Source organism: Chanodichthys erythropterus, chromosome 1 (genome assembly GCF_024489055.1).
Source record: "Chanodichthys erythropterus isolate Z2021 chromosome 1, ASM2448905v1, whole genome shotgun sequence".
Lineage (NCBI taxonomy): Eukaryota > Metazoa > Chordata > Actinopteri > Cypriniformes > Xenocyprididae > Chanodichthys > Chanodichthys erythropterus.
Window position 1 is genome coordinate 8,105,193 of NC_090221.1, and position 12,670 is coordinate 8,117,862.

Genomic DNA, 12,670 nt, shown 5'->3' on the forward strand with positions numbered 1-12,670 from the left:
TGAAAGCAATGGCCAGTTAGAGGTGTTTATGTTAGAATCTGCTCAACACTCAAAGTTTTTGTCCAGCATTGAGTTCTTGCACGCTCACAAATCATCTCATTATAACAAAGCGTAGACATTAAATAAGAGATTCATTGTACAGTGTAGACAACTTCAGTGATTAGAACTTTGTAAGATCCCGTCAAAGCGATGAGTGACAGCTTTTTAGTAATTTTATAAAGGGAAAGCTCTTTGCTTGCTTTAGGTGATATATAATCAGTTCAGAATTTAAAAAAATCTTTGGTTTTTCATGCTTGACCAGCGGCCACTTACACGCTTCAAAGTTTGGGAGTGGCATCTGTATGCATTTGAGCAATTATTGTTGTCATGTATGCATGATTTTTCTCTTTTCCACAAAAAAATTATTTTGTGTCTCATTTGATTGGGTGGACAAGCAATCAATCTGAGTGGGCCAGTGCCACCCTGGCAATAGGTTGTTTGCAATCACGTGGTTTTGGTGACGCGCGAAATACCGGTGGAGGGCAAGCATTGAAAATTAGAATGGAAGAGATGGAGTCCTTTCTGTGCTGGTTTAGAAAGGTATAAACAGAAAATCACAACATATGTTGGACGTGATCTTTATGTTATGAAGATGAGCGACTTTTCCACTGAATTGAAAGAATTCCTGCCATCGAGGAGGTAGATATAGAGAATGTGAAGCTGCCGTCACGCCGCGTTCAGATCTAGTCTGGGTTTGTTTACATCGCACTGCCTTTCTGCTAGTGAAGTTATAGGGCAGTATTTTTGATTTTCTGTCGCGATTGTGAAAAATATCGCCATTGTAGGTCATGCTGAATCGAGAATTGCAACATGAGCTCACATCATCGTTCAGGACGTAGGCCTACGTAAGGACTTTAAGCAGCAGCTGCTGATACAACGGCAACGGCATTCTGGCGTTCCATTGCGCATGCGCAAATTTAACTGCTACTTCTTGACGTTCTACTGTAACCGTCTACTACGTCAGGGTAGCCGATTTGCCGTAGTCGATAATTCGTGACAGACTAGATAAGTAAATGTTATGTTCTATGGTTATGTGGTATTTTAGTTGTATCTGTCATTTAATGCCAACAGCAACCATTCTCTTGCTTTTATTTACATGTAGCCTAATGTATTGTTTACTATGATTAAATGATCCACGCCATCCTCTTTGTTGTTGCTTAGTGATTTTTGCGTTCTTTAGCTACGGCAGTTGACAGTTTACTTCCGGTCGTCGTTGCCGTTCCATCAACAGCTGTTGCTTAAAGTCCCAATGTCACTGATTTAACTCCCTATCACTCAATAAAATAATCACATATAGCTGAGTGTTTTTTAAAGTGTTGTCTTTGTTGTTGAATCGACTTCTGTCAGCTTGTTAAACATTTATTTATTTGGATATTTTCTACCATATGATAACTGAAGCAGCAGCGCGTGACACTGTTCTCATGGTAACCAGATCAACATTGTGAACGGAATACTACAAAACTGAAGTGAAAACACCAAATTATCATTCAGTGGGATAAAGTAGCTTATCTTCCCTGCAAACAATACCATGAAGAATGTGGATATTTAACCAAGTCAAAAACAAAAAAGGTAAGCAGGTATTAATTTCAGTAGCCTATCAGCAGACGCAAAACGCTATTAAAGGCGACAACTTTTAAAGTTAAAAAACGATATAAGTTATAAAAAACGGTATAAGTTATGTAAACGATATAAACACCTTTTGGGTTCTCGATTTTATCGATCTGAGCAACCACAAACGACGCAAAACATAATTTTCCCAAAACGAATTTTGAGAGAATTCCTATATAGAAAAATTACTCCCTGCCCTCCAGACTCATTCGCGCTGCTGCTGTGACGTCATGTGCAAACAACCTATTCACTTCTACTGCTTTTTTTCTACTACTTAACTGGTAGGCTATATTGTAAAGGGACAGTTCACGCAAAAATGAACATTTTCTCGTTATTCAATTGTCCTCTTGTTCTGAATTTGTATGTTGTTATAATATATCTTATTTATTATTATTTTAAGTTAATGAGTGAATAATGAATTAAAGTCACCATGAAATCAAAATTTAAGTTTTTTGGCTTTTAGTATGAGTACGTTAGCCTTACTCTTATCTATAAGCTAATGTGCTCCAAAACAATGACAAAATTCATATTTAGAAGATATGTGCGTTTAAAACTTAGTCTTTCACTTCCGCCAATATGGATCAATGATTTTGATGCTATCACCCTACACTTCAGCTCCTTGTCAGATTTTCTGTCCAACCAAATGCTCTCTAGAATTGAAAGCGTCCTGTCCCCTACATCTTAAATAGATGCTGAAGTTGCGGCTGTCACTTGTTCACACATTTACTATTTTCTACATGGTGAATGGCGCAAAGTGCACTATATAGGGGACAGAGAATGAAAGTCTGGTTTCACATTAGTGTCACGCAAACCACCGCAGCGTGCACACAGTCTGCTCCGGTCCAGAGACACGATAGCACAGAGCGGATGATATGCGCGAGTCGGCACAGACCACAAAATGTATCAGACCCATGTGAATTCTTCACAGAATGCTATATTTTAAAGTGATATAGAGAAGGACAAATGGTTAAATATTAGAAAAAGAAACTGAGGCTTTACCAAGCTCAACAGCTCTGGCTGAGCTGTGAAATAAATGAAATGCTATTGGCTATTTTAAAAAAGGGGAGGGGCTGTTCTATATGCCCCTCCCTGTCTTCCTGTTTCAGTGGATATTACGTCAACACATTGAATAATGCTGTGCGTTCCAAGGCACTTCAGTGGACCTTTAAATATCAAGTCTGTTCCTTGTATCACGTGGCTTCAGAAAACATGAAATATATGAACTACTACTTTGAATTTTTTTTGTGTGTGTGTGCGCTTGATAGCCATAGTCACTATTAGCTGTCACTGTATGACAATTGCTTTTTAGTTTGTTTTTTGTCGTTGTTTATTATTATTATTATTATTATTATTATTATTTCACAGAAAAACAGCATACAGATTTAGAACATCATGAGGCTGAGTAAATAATGACAGAATATTCCTTTTTAGGTGAACTATCCCTTTAAGTCTATGCTGAATTCTCTTTGCCTCTGCATTTAAGGACAAAATAAGCTGAATAGCAAACTGGGTTGTGTTGGGAATTGATAAGAATGACAATAGCAATTTACAAGCCAACCATGACAACTGGGAGTGACCGGAGGAGCAGGCTGAAAACCTCTTGAGGGACCAAGATTCATGTGGATTTCTGTCTTTGCAACTGGATTGTTCTAGAATGACTGTGGCGTTAGTCATTCTAGAACAATCCTAATGCATAAAAGAAAACTACAATATAAACCACTGCTCATGATCAGAGCGGTCTGCTTGAAATATGAAACAGAGTTTGAGGCCAAAACATCAGTTTTCAAAAATATATTCCTTTCTCAACCTCCGATTTATTTTCTGAGCTGTCAGAATTAATATATATCTATATACAGCATAAGCTCATGCATTATCAAGATGACAAAAAGACAAAGACTTTTTCATCTCCTGTGTTTCTAATGTGATTTCTAATCCACCACAGAGACACGTTTGAGCCTCCCTGTGCATTGCATTTGTCTGCACGACTGCAGTTTTCCTTCACCACATCTCAAACTAATTACCAGACGTACTTCACAAGCCAAACAAACTGCAGTCTGCGCTTCGTCTCTGATACTGCGTAATGAGACATTTCCCCTTTGACACTTCACAACAAAACAAACACAACTACTTTCCCTTGTACATTCCCTATAGTTCTAATAGGTGTTGTGCTGCCCTTTTTTTAAACAGACATCACATATCAGTATAAAAATATTTAACCATTCATACCGAGTAGACTTAGACTTATTTGTCTTCATTCAAAATGATGCAAATCTATTCAGTTCTTCTACAATGTTTGAAGCATTTAGAGCCCTTATTACTGCCAAAATTGTGAAACAGGAAAAAAATGCAATAGTAGAGAATGGATAGGACAATTTAATGTTTTTTTAAGAGAGAGAGAGAGAGAGAGAGAGAGAGAGAGAGAGAGAGAGAGAAAAGAAAAGAACAGTGAGTCGGATGGAGGGAAGAAAATGTGGCTTCTTTTCCTGCTGCATTCTTTCCTTGATCAGGAATTCTCTGAGGTTTTGGCAGGCAGCTTTTATGGAGTCTATCTCCTTTACTTGGGGAAGGACAGATTGTATGTAGAGTGCTGGGATAACGGTGCAGGACACTGAACTGTAAATCAACATACAGCCTCTCTTCTCCATCTATTCATAAATAACAGCCATAAGACTGGGTCAAAGAAACCTCACACTCCTGGTGATAAAAACAGCTCATAAATAATATTCTTGGATTACACATGACCTCTTCCAGATTTAGTTTTAATCTTCTTTACTAATCTCACCTTTGGTATTTCAATATATTTCAAAGAGCCCTGCCCTGATATGGTATTTTATCCACTTCTTTTCCTCTGAGGTGGATTCCAGTGCTGTCCCGAGAGCATCATTCCTCTGGGGCATTAGCACCAGCAAGACCAGGCTCATCACAGCACTGCACTGTTAATGCATGTCAGTGTAGCAGAAGATCCATGCGCGATCTCAAACATTTAGTGTCTGGCCAAAGAAAACATAGGGGAAAACATCATCCCTGTCCATGACAGCAGGAATCTATCTGAGAGAAGCTTATAAAAACAGAGCGACGGTACTATAAAAGAGTGGATTGTGACAGCGGGTTTGTACCAGCAACAAAACCAACATCCCATCCTTGCATTAATCTGCTCAGAATAGCCACATTTGACACCAGCTCTGTGCTCTATTCAGGACATAAAGTATAGAGAGAATGAGCTTGTTACAAGACAGTTACACTTGCACAAAGAGACTATGGGAATGAAGCTCTTTAGGGTCTTCCCATACTTCACAGAAGTGAGAAAGCATTTTTCTACGCTGCAGAAATGTTTTGTCAGGCTGACTAAAATGTGCTTCATGTGGTAAATGAATTGGTTTATTCTAATGTTTCATATAACCAAATAAACCTGACTACTGGTTGAATGTAAGTTAGTATATTTGTTTGATTTGTTTATATATATATATATATATATACACCGATCAGGCATAGCATTATGAGCACTGACAGGTAAAGTTAATAACATTGATTATCTCTTCAACACGGCACCTGTTAGTGGGTGGGATATATTAGACAGCAAGTGAACATTTTGTCCTCAAAGTTGATGTGTTAGAAGCAGGAAAAATGGGCAAGCATACGGATTTGAGCGAGTTTGACAAGGGCCAAATTATGATGGCTAGACGACTGGGTCAGAGCATCTCCAAAACTGCAGCTCTTGTGGGGTGTTCCCGGTCTGCAGTGGTCAGTGTCTATCAAAAGTGGTCCAAGGAAGGAACAGTGGTGAACCGGAGACAGGGTCATGGGTGGCCAAGGCTCATTGATGCACGTGGGGAGTGAAGGTTGGCCCGTGTGGTCCGATCCAACAGACGAGCTGCTGTAGCTCAAATTGCTCAAGAAGTTAATGCTTGTTCTGATAGAAAGGTGTCAGAATACACCGCAGTTTGTTGCGAATGGGGCTGCATAACCAGTCAGGGTGCCATGCTGACCCCCGTCCACTGCTGAAAGCAAAATAAGGGTCTTGTTTAGCGAAACGATATTCGATTTTCTAAAAGAAATGGTAAAACAACAATGTCGGATGATTTTAAAGTTGAGAAAATGAGATGTACTTCCGCCTACGTCAAGCGTGACCTTTCCATTGTGATTATGTAATGCGTGGCACATAGCAGAGCAAGTGCAAGACGAGCATTTGTGGTTAAAAAGTATATACATTTTTATTTTTTTTAGAAAATGACAGCGTTTCGCTAGATAAGACCCTCATTCCTTGGCTGGGATCGTGTAGAGCCCTTTGAAGCTGCATTGAAACTGCAATTTGGACCTTCAACCTGTTGTACCCTAGTTAAGCTCACTACATGGAGAAGAATCCTGGAATGTGTTCCTCAAAAACCTTAATTTATTTTCGACTGAAGAAAGAAAGACATAAACATCTTGGATGACATGGGGGTGAGTAAATTACCAGGAAATTATAATTCTGAAGTGAAATAATCCTTTAAAGGTGCCCTAGAACCCCTTTTCAAAAGATTTAATATAAGTCTAAAGTGTCCCCTGAATGTGTCTGTGAAGTTTCAGCTCAAAATACCCCATAGATTTTTTAAATAATTTTTTTAACTCCCTATTTTGAGCCATAATTACATATGCACAGATTAAGCGTGCGGCCCCTTTAAATCTCCCGCTCCCCCGCCCCTGTGAGCTCTCAACTGCCTTAAACAGCAAACACAAAGTTCACACAGCTAATATAACCCTCAAAATGGATCTTTACAAAGTGTTCGTCATGCATACATCGATTCCTGTGAGTACAGTATTTATTTGGATGTTTGCATTTGATTCTGAATGAGTTTGAGGCTGTGCTTCGTGGCTAACGGCTAATGCTACACTGTTGGAGAGATTTATAAAGAATGAAGTTGTGTTTATGAATTATACAGATTGCAAGTGTTTAAAAAATGAAAATAGCGACGGCTCTCTTGTCTCCGCGAATACAGTAAGAAACAATGGTAACTTTAACCACATTTAACAGTACATTAGCAACATGCTAACGAAACATTAAGAAAGATAATTTACAAATATCACTAAAAATATCATGTAATCATGGATCATGTCAGTTATTATTGCTCCATCTGCCATTTTTCGCTGTTGTTCTTGCTTGCTTGCTTACCTAGTCTGATGATTCAGCTGTGAACAGATCCAGATGTCCTGCCCTTGTGTAATGCCTTGAACATGGGCTGGCATATGCAAATATTGGGGGCGTACATATTAATGATCCCGACTGTTACGTAACAGTCAGCATTATGTTGAGATGTTCGCCTGTTCTTCGGAGGTCTTTTAAACAAATGAGATTTATATAAGAAGGAGGAAACAATAGAGTTTGAGACTCACTGTATGTCATTTCCATGTACTGATCTCTTGTTATTCAACTATGCTGAGATAAATTAAATTTTTCATTCGATGGCACCTTTAAGGGTCATGCTCAGTTGAAAAAACTCTTTAAACATAACTTAATCTAAAAATTTAAATTCTGTCATTATTTACTGACATGTCATTCTGACCCGTTTTCTTTTTTGTTGTGTTTTTTTTGTTTTTTTAAGGAAACACAACAAAGATAATTGTTCTTGTCTGACATCAAACCTGATGCTTGCTGCCATATTTCAGAAGATTTTTGGTAAAAAAAAAAAAAAAAAAAAAACATAAAAAAGGCTTCAGTTTTGGTCCCTTCCGCATACATAAAGTTTATTCAGAGATTCTCTGAATAAAAGGGGTGAGTAAAAAAAACTGATCTGAAAACAGTCCCATGACTTAGTATTTTAACAGTGCTCTGGGCCTGTAGTGCATGAGGTGTTGGATTTTTAAACGCCCCATAAGTCATTAATAGCAGCACAAATGAGCCACACACAAGAAATCCAGTTTCTCTTGTGCAACATTTAAGCTATATGATGCAAAGATGTGCAATAAATGTCCCGCACTAACTTTCTGTTATTCTCTTGTGTATCAAACTTCAGCTCAGAGCTGTAAACAGTGCTCAGACTCGAAGATCAGTCCCGCTGCTCTTTAATTAATAGCATGAGAGACCGAGATGGGATGATACACAGACTGGGCTGCAGCTGCGTGTCCTCTTGTTCAACCTCTATCTCTCTGTTTTGTCCGATTGAGCACAAAATCCAGTATCCCAAGAGAAAGCCTAGTCTCCCTAATACTCTGCCAAGCACAGGCTAATACATCCTCCTTCACAATTTTCCCCGGCACATCCCCAACAACGAATTTCCAGAGCCAACAGTCTCCAGCATGCTGGAGAACAAGAGCTCCAACATATTTAAGGATGAAATCCAGCTCCACTACACCTTCTACACGTATGAGAAATTATGACGATAAATGAGTTTTAATATTATATACTGCTGCCAGTGTAGTGTCTGGATTTATGATGAAGATCTGGAGCCAGAAAGCCAGTCTAAGGCCAATAACTGTCAGTGAGGACCAAATGTGAAAGCAGCTGTTATTATGCAATACTTTCTAAATGACCCACAACAATCGCCTCAGGGTGGCTGGCACAAACTGGGCAGGTTGTAAACTACTGACCTCACAGGTACAATCCCATCTGAAGACTTCCTAAGCCAATCTACAATGAAGGTGTTGCAGATTTATGTGCATAGTTGTCCAGGGTGTTAAGTGAAGAGGACGCTGAAAGCTGTCAAACTAAACTTCTTCCTCCAGTGCTGAAGCATAGAAGGAATCTTTTGCCAGAATAAAGGAATAATCTGGGTTAAGTATGAATTAAGAAAGCATTAGTGGCAAGTTTCTCTTGTTCCTCCTTTTCTTTAAAAAAAAAATAAAAAGCAAAACATCTGGGTTGCAGAGAGGCACTGTAGAAAAGGGGCCACAACATTGCTGAAAAGCCTAAAACAACTGTAAAATGTTCTTTTTCTTTTTTTATAATCTACATTATGCAGACTACTGAGTTGAACCTGTTCAACTTTTATTGAATCCGGAATATTCAGATGCTTCCTATGATTTTTACATCTTTGACTTGTCCCCATTATGTATGAGTGAGCCAAAAATAGTCAAAATATTTATCTAAAAACCTTGTTTAAAATAATCAATAGAAGCTGATATGTAGAATCTGACAATATAATAAGCTTGGCAAAAAATTGACAGCACAGCAAGATATACACAGCACAGAACAACCATCAGAACGCAGAAAATTGCAGAGTGGAGCCTAAAGCAGAGTTTGGGAGATCCGACAGCGGAGTTGATTTATAGCAGGGTGTCTCTGCTCTTTATGACCATGCTACAAGGGCTTCCCCTGCGGTTTTTAACAGGCAACCGTAATGGAAGCCAACACCTTCAGAACACCTGTCTAAGGTTGCACACATGTGTGGGCATCCTTGTGAAGGTTTGTGCATTGTACACAAAGGGATAAAGGGATGGATTAATTCAATATCCTTGATCTTCACTTTACTTCAAGCTCATAATTCCCCCAAAAAGCTTTCATGAAACATTAGATTGAACCATAGACTTTCCTCATCTTCTTGGATGCCGATGAACATGAACTTCTGACATGCTCTTTCAGTGGATGTTCTGCCAGTAAATGATAAAGTGAGCTCAATTTTCCACATCAGTCAGGAGGCTGGTCTGGACAAGTTTCACAGTACCCAAACAGAATCCCCAGATGTAGAATAATAAAGTGTGCTCATATATCTCTAAAACACTCAATATCACACAAACAAGTTGATATTCAGATAAATAGGACAATTAAATAAACTGTTTATATTGAGTAACTTACATTTTAGACACAATATTGTCAGTTTCTTTGTGTTTTTTGCTCCTTCAACGAACATTCCAATGAAGTTCCGAATAGCCAAAGCGGAGTCGACCTCCATGCACATCTCAGAGGAACAAACTGTTGTGGTGTTCGCTCCTACGCAAATGAATAATAACGAAGCGAATGATTCAATGACACACTCAAACATATCATTTGTTCGCAACGTGTGTGTAACGATTTATCCTACAGAGTCGGAGGAAGAATCTCCACCATTAATAACAGATAGAAAAGAACCCTACTTGCTGGAGTTCACAAGTGGAGTGGTACAAACAGTGAAAAGTCAGAATTCTTGGAATGTTGCACGACCAATCAATTTCGAGGACCGGAACTAATTGTTTTATTATCTATTCTATGTTATAAGGAATAATTGACGATGGGCCGTTGAATTCTTAGAAAATAATGCACACCCGAGGAGGTAATGTGGCCACAATGTGAAGCAAAGCACACCTCGGGTTTGCTTTATTATTTTCTAAGAATTCAACGGTGGAATTCAATTGTGTGTTAGTGTAGTTTAAAGAATAGCTGGTTACTTAAAGGTTCTGTAAGCAATCCTGGGTGGATGTAACTTCCTGTTGACGTTCGAAGTGTTGTCAAACAAAACAGAGGCTAGCTAAACCCTCCCTTTTCCCCCTCGCCATCCCCCTCCCCCTCCCCTCCGTGCTTTCTGAAACATGAACGCACATTTAAAATCATTCTTGTCGGTTATTGGCTGGAGCATGTTTGTTTTTATTGCCGTTTTCGGAGCTTGTGGCGACTACAGAGACCGCATTTTTACAGTGTGTTCAGGGGACAGGCAGCTAGAGGATAGTGAGGAGATGTTTGCTGTATGTGACAAAAAATGTTTTGGCCTAAAAACGCGTGACATCACTTAGAGCACCTTTAATAAAAAAAGAAAAAGTAAAAGAAAAAAAAGATAGGATAGTATATATTGGGATCATTTACTGTCAGTGTGTGAACAAAAGGCCTAATCAGATTAATTTATATTAGTATTCTACATATTTTTTTTTTTTTATAAATAGCAAACTATGCCAGACTATTATGAAACTGATTAACACATTACTTTTAATATGGTGGGAAAACTGCAGAGATTCCATTACATACAAAGGCAATCATTAAAAAACATTAACCACAAGCATTAAAGACATTAAAGAGTATAGACTGAACACTGAAAAGCTGTTTTGTGCACATCTTCAGTGTATAAATCAAACACAATAGGAACCAATTAAAGCTTTGATGAGAACAGAAACGGCATGACAAATACCAGGAACAAAAAAACAAGGAGACTGATGTTGTTGTGACAGAAAGTGGTGGGAGAGATTAAATTAATATCATCTGCTGGGTATATATAGGGAATTTTGTACAAAATTCCCTATTGGGCATATGAAGCACAGATGAGTCTATATTCAAACCAGAAAGACACGCCGTGAACTGAATGCAAAATGTTTATTCTTAGGACAATGAAAGGCAGTGTATTGATCTCTATCTGTTTCTCTTTGATTTTTTATATAACATAAGATAAAGAAACTGAATTTTTGCTGTTTTCTTCCTTCATTCTTGATCCAACCTATGTTTTTTCTTTTCATTTTGGCTGGAACTGCCGGTACAGAACATCCGTGGAGCCGCAGAATGCCTAAGCGAGTCCAGAAAGCTCTCAGCACTTTGTAATCCTTCAGCTCTTTTCCTAATGACTGACCTTAAATCCTCAGTGTTGTGAGAGATATTGTGCTGTGTAAAAACAGCAGGACATCAAGGAAACATTAATCCTTGTCTCCCCCCCCCCCCCATCATGTATTATAATAATTGTGAATTTGCAGAAAGACTTTAAGAAAACTTGAAATAAGTCCTGCAGCTTTGTTTTAATCTTTAATAAAATGTTTTTGGATTGTTTGTCGAGCAGAAATTATACTTCTAGATGACCTGTAGCAGTCTTGTGTCCTCCTCCTGTGACATAAGTCAACAGATTTCAGCACACAGCTGGTTCACACTTGCTTTGGCCATGCAGCAGATCCTTGGTGAAATCATTTAAGTGCTGTATTAAATGTCAGACAGAAACAATATCCTTCATACGCCTTTTGAATACACTGTCACATACAGGCACTTATGGACTTTTAGTGCTGGATGACAAAATGGAATGACAGACTCCAGTGACCTGAGGGTTGGCAGGCCACTTGGTTCCTGAAAAAACATCTCATGGTTATACAACGTGAGAAATAATTCGGCAAACTCTCTCAAGTCAGAATGTACTGCTCCAAACAGGCCGCCACAAATCATTCTGCTCACAGATGGAATTAGTCCTCACGTACCACATCTAAAAGCAAGACGTCATATTAAGTCAATGTGTTTGTGTGTGGCAAGCTGCTTTCACAGATTGGATGGATCCACTTTAAATGCTTGAGAAAGATTAGGAAAGAGGAATGCAAACAAGCACACAACACAAAACTTTATGATAAACATAGCAACTGAGCTGATGTTTGATTAAGGCGTGTGTCTGTATATTTTGTTTAGAGGAAACCAAACGAAGAGTTATGGATGATGGGGGATGTTTTTGTTTGCAACTCGGAGATGATAAATGCAAAGGATCCCCTGACATGTGCAGTTACAATGAGGTATTAAGCCATAAAGAACAGCTCACAATTACTTTGAGTTTTACAGCTTTAATTTTGTGGTTTTAATGAATTATATAGTAGGTGAAAAACAGTATGTGAAAAGAGCAGTATATCCGAATTTATTCATGAAAAAGTAGACAAAAAGTACCCGGATGACCGAGAAGGTGGAGCTTACGTTGGCTCCCCCTCGCTAGATGTCCAGCGAGGAGGAGCAAATGTACAACCACACCCTAATCCTACCCTAACCCTACTCACAACTCTATCTCTCCACCCCATTCGATGTCAAGAGAGCAGAAGCTGGCCATCATAGACTCTGCAGTGATTACCACTTGGGATGACCTGCTACTTACGGCAAGATTCTGAACTGTGTATCCAATGGACACTTTACTATCCCATGAGGCCACGGGAGAGAATTTTTGAATGGCTTTGAAGTTATAATAGCCTTGCTTCCACCGAAATTCCCCAGAACGATTTGTCTCAGGAACGTTTTCCCCCAGACCTGTTGCTGTCTGCGTTTCAATCTTATTCTAAAGTACCCTGAAGATGACGTAGGACTGCGCGTGACTTTCCAGTTCCCGCTGGATTTCGTCCTCCACATATAAGCTTAATA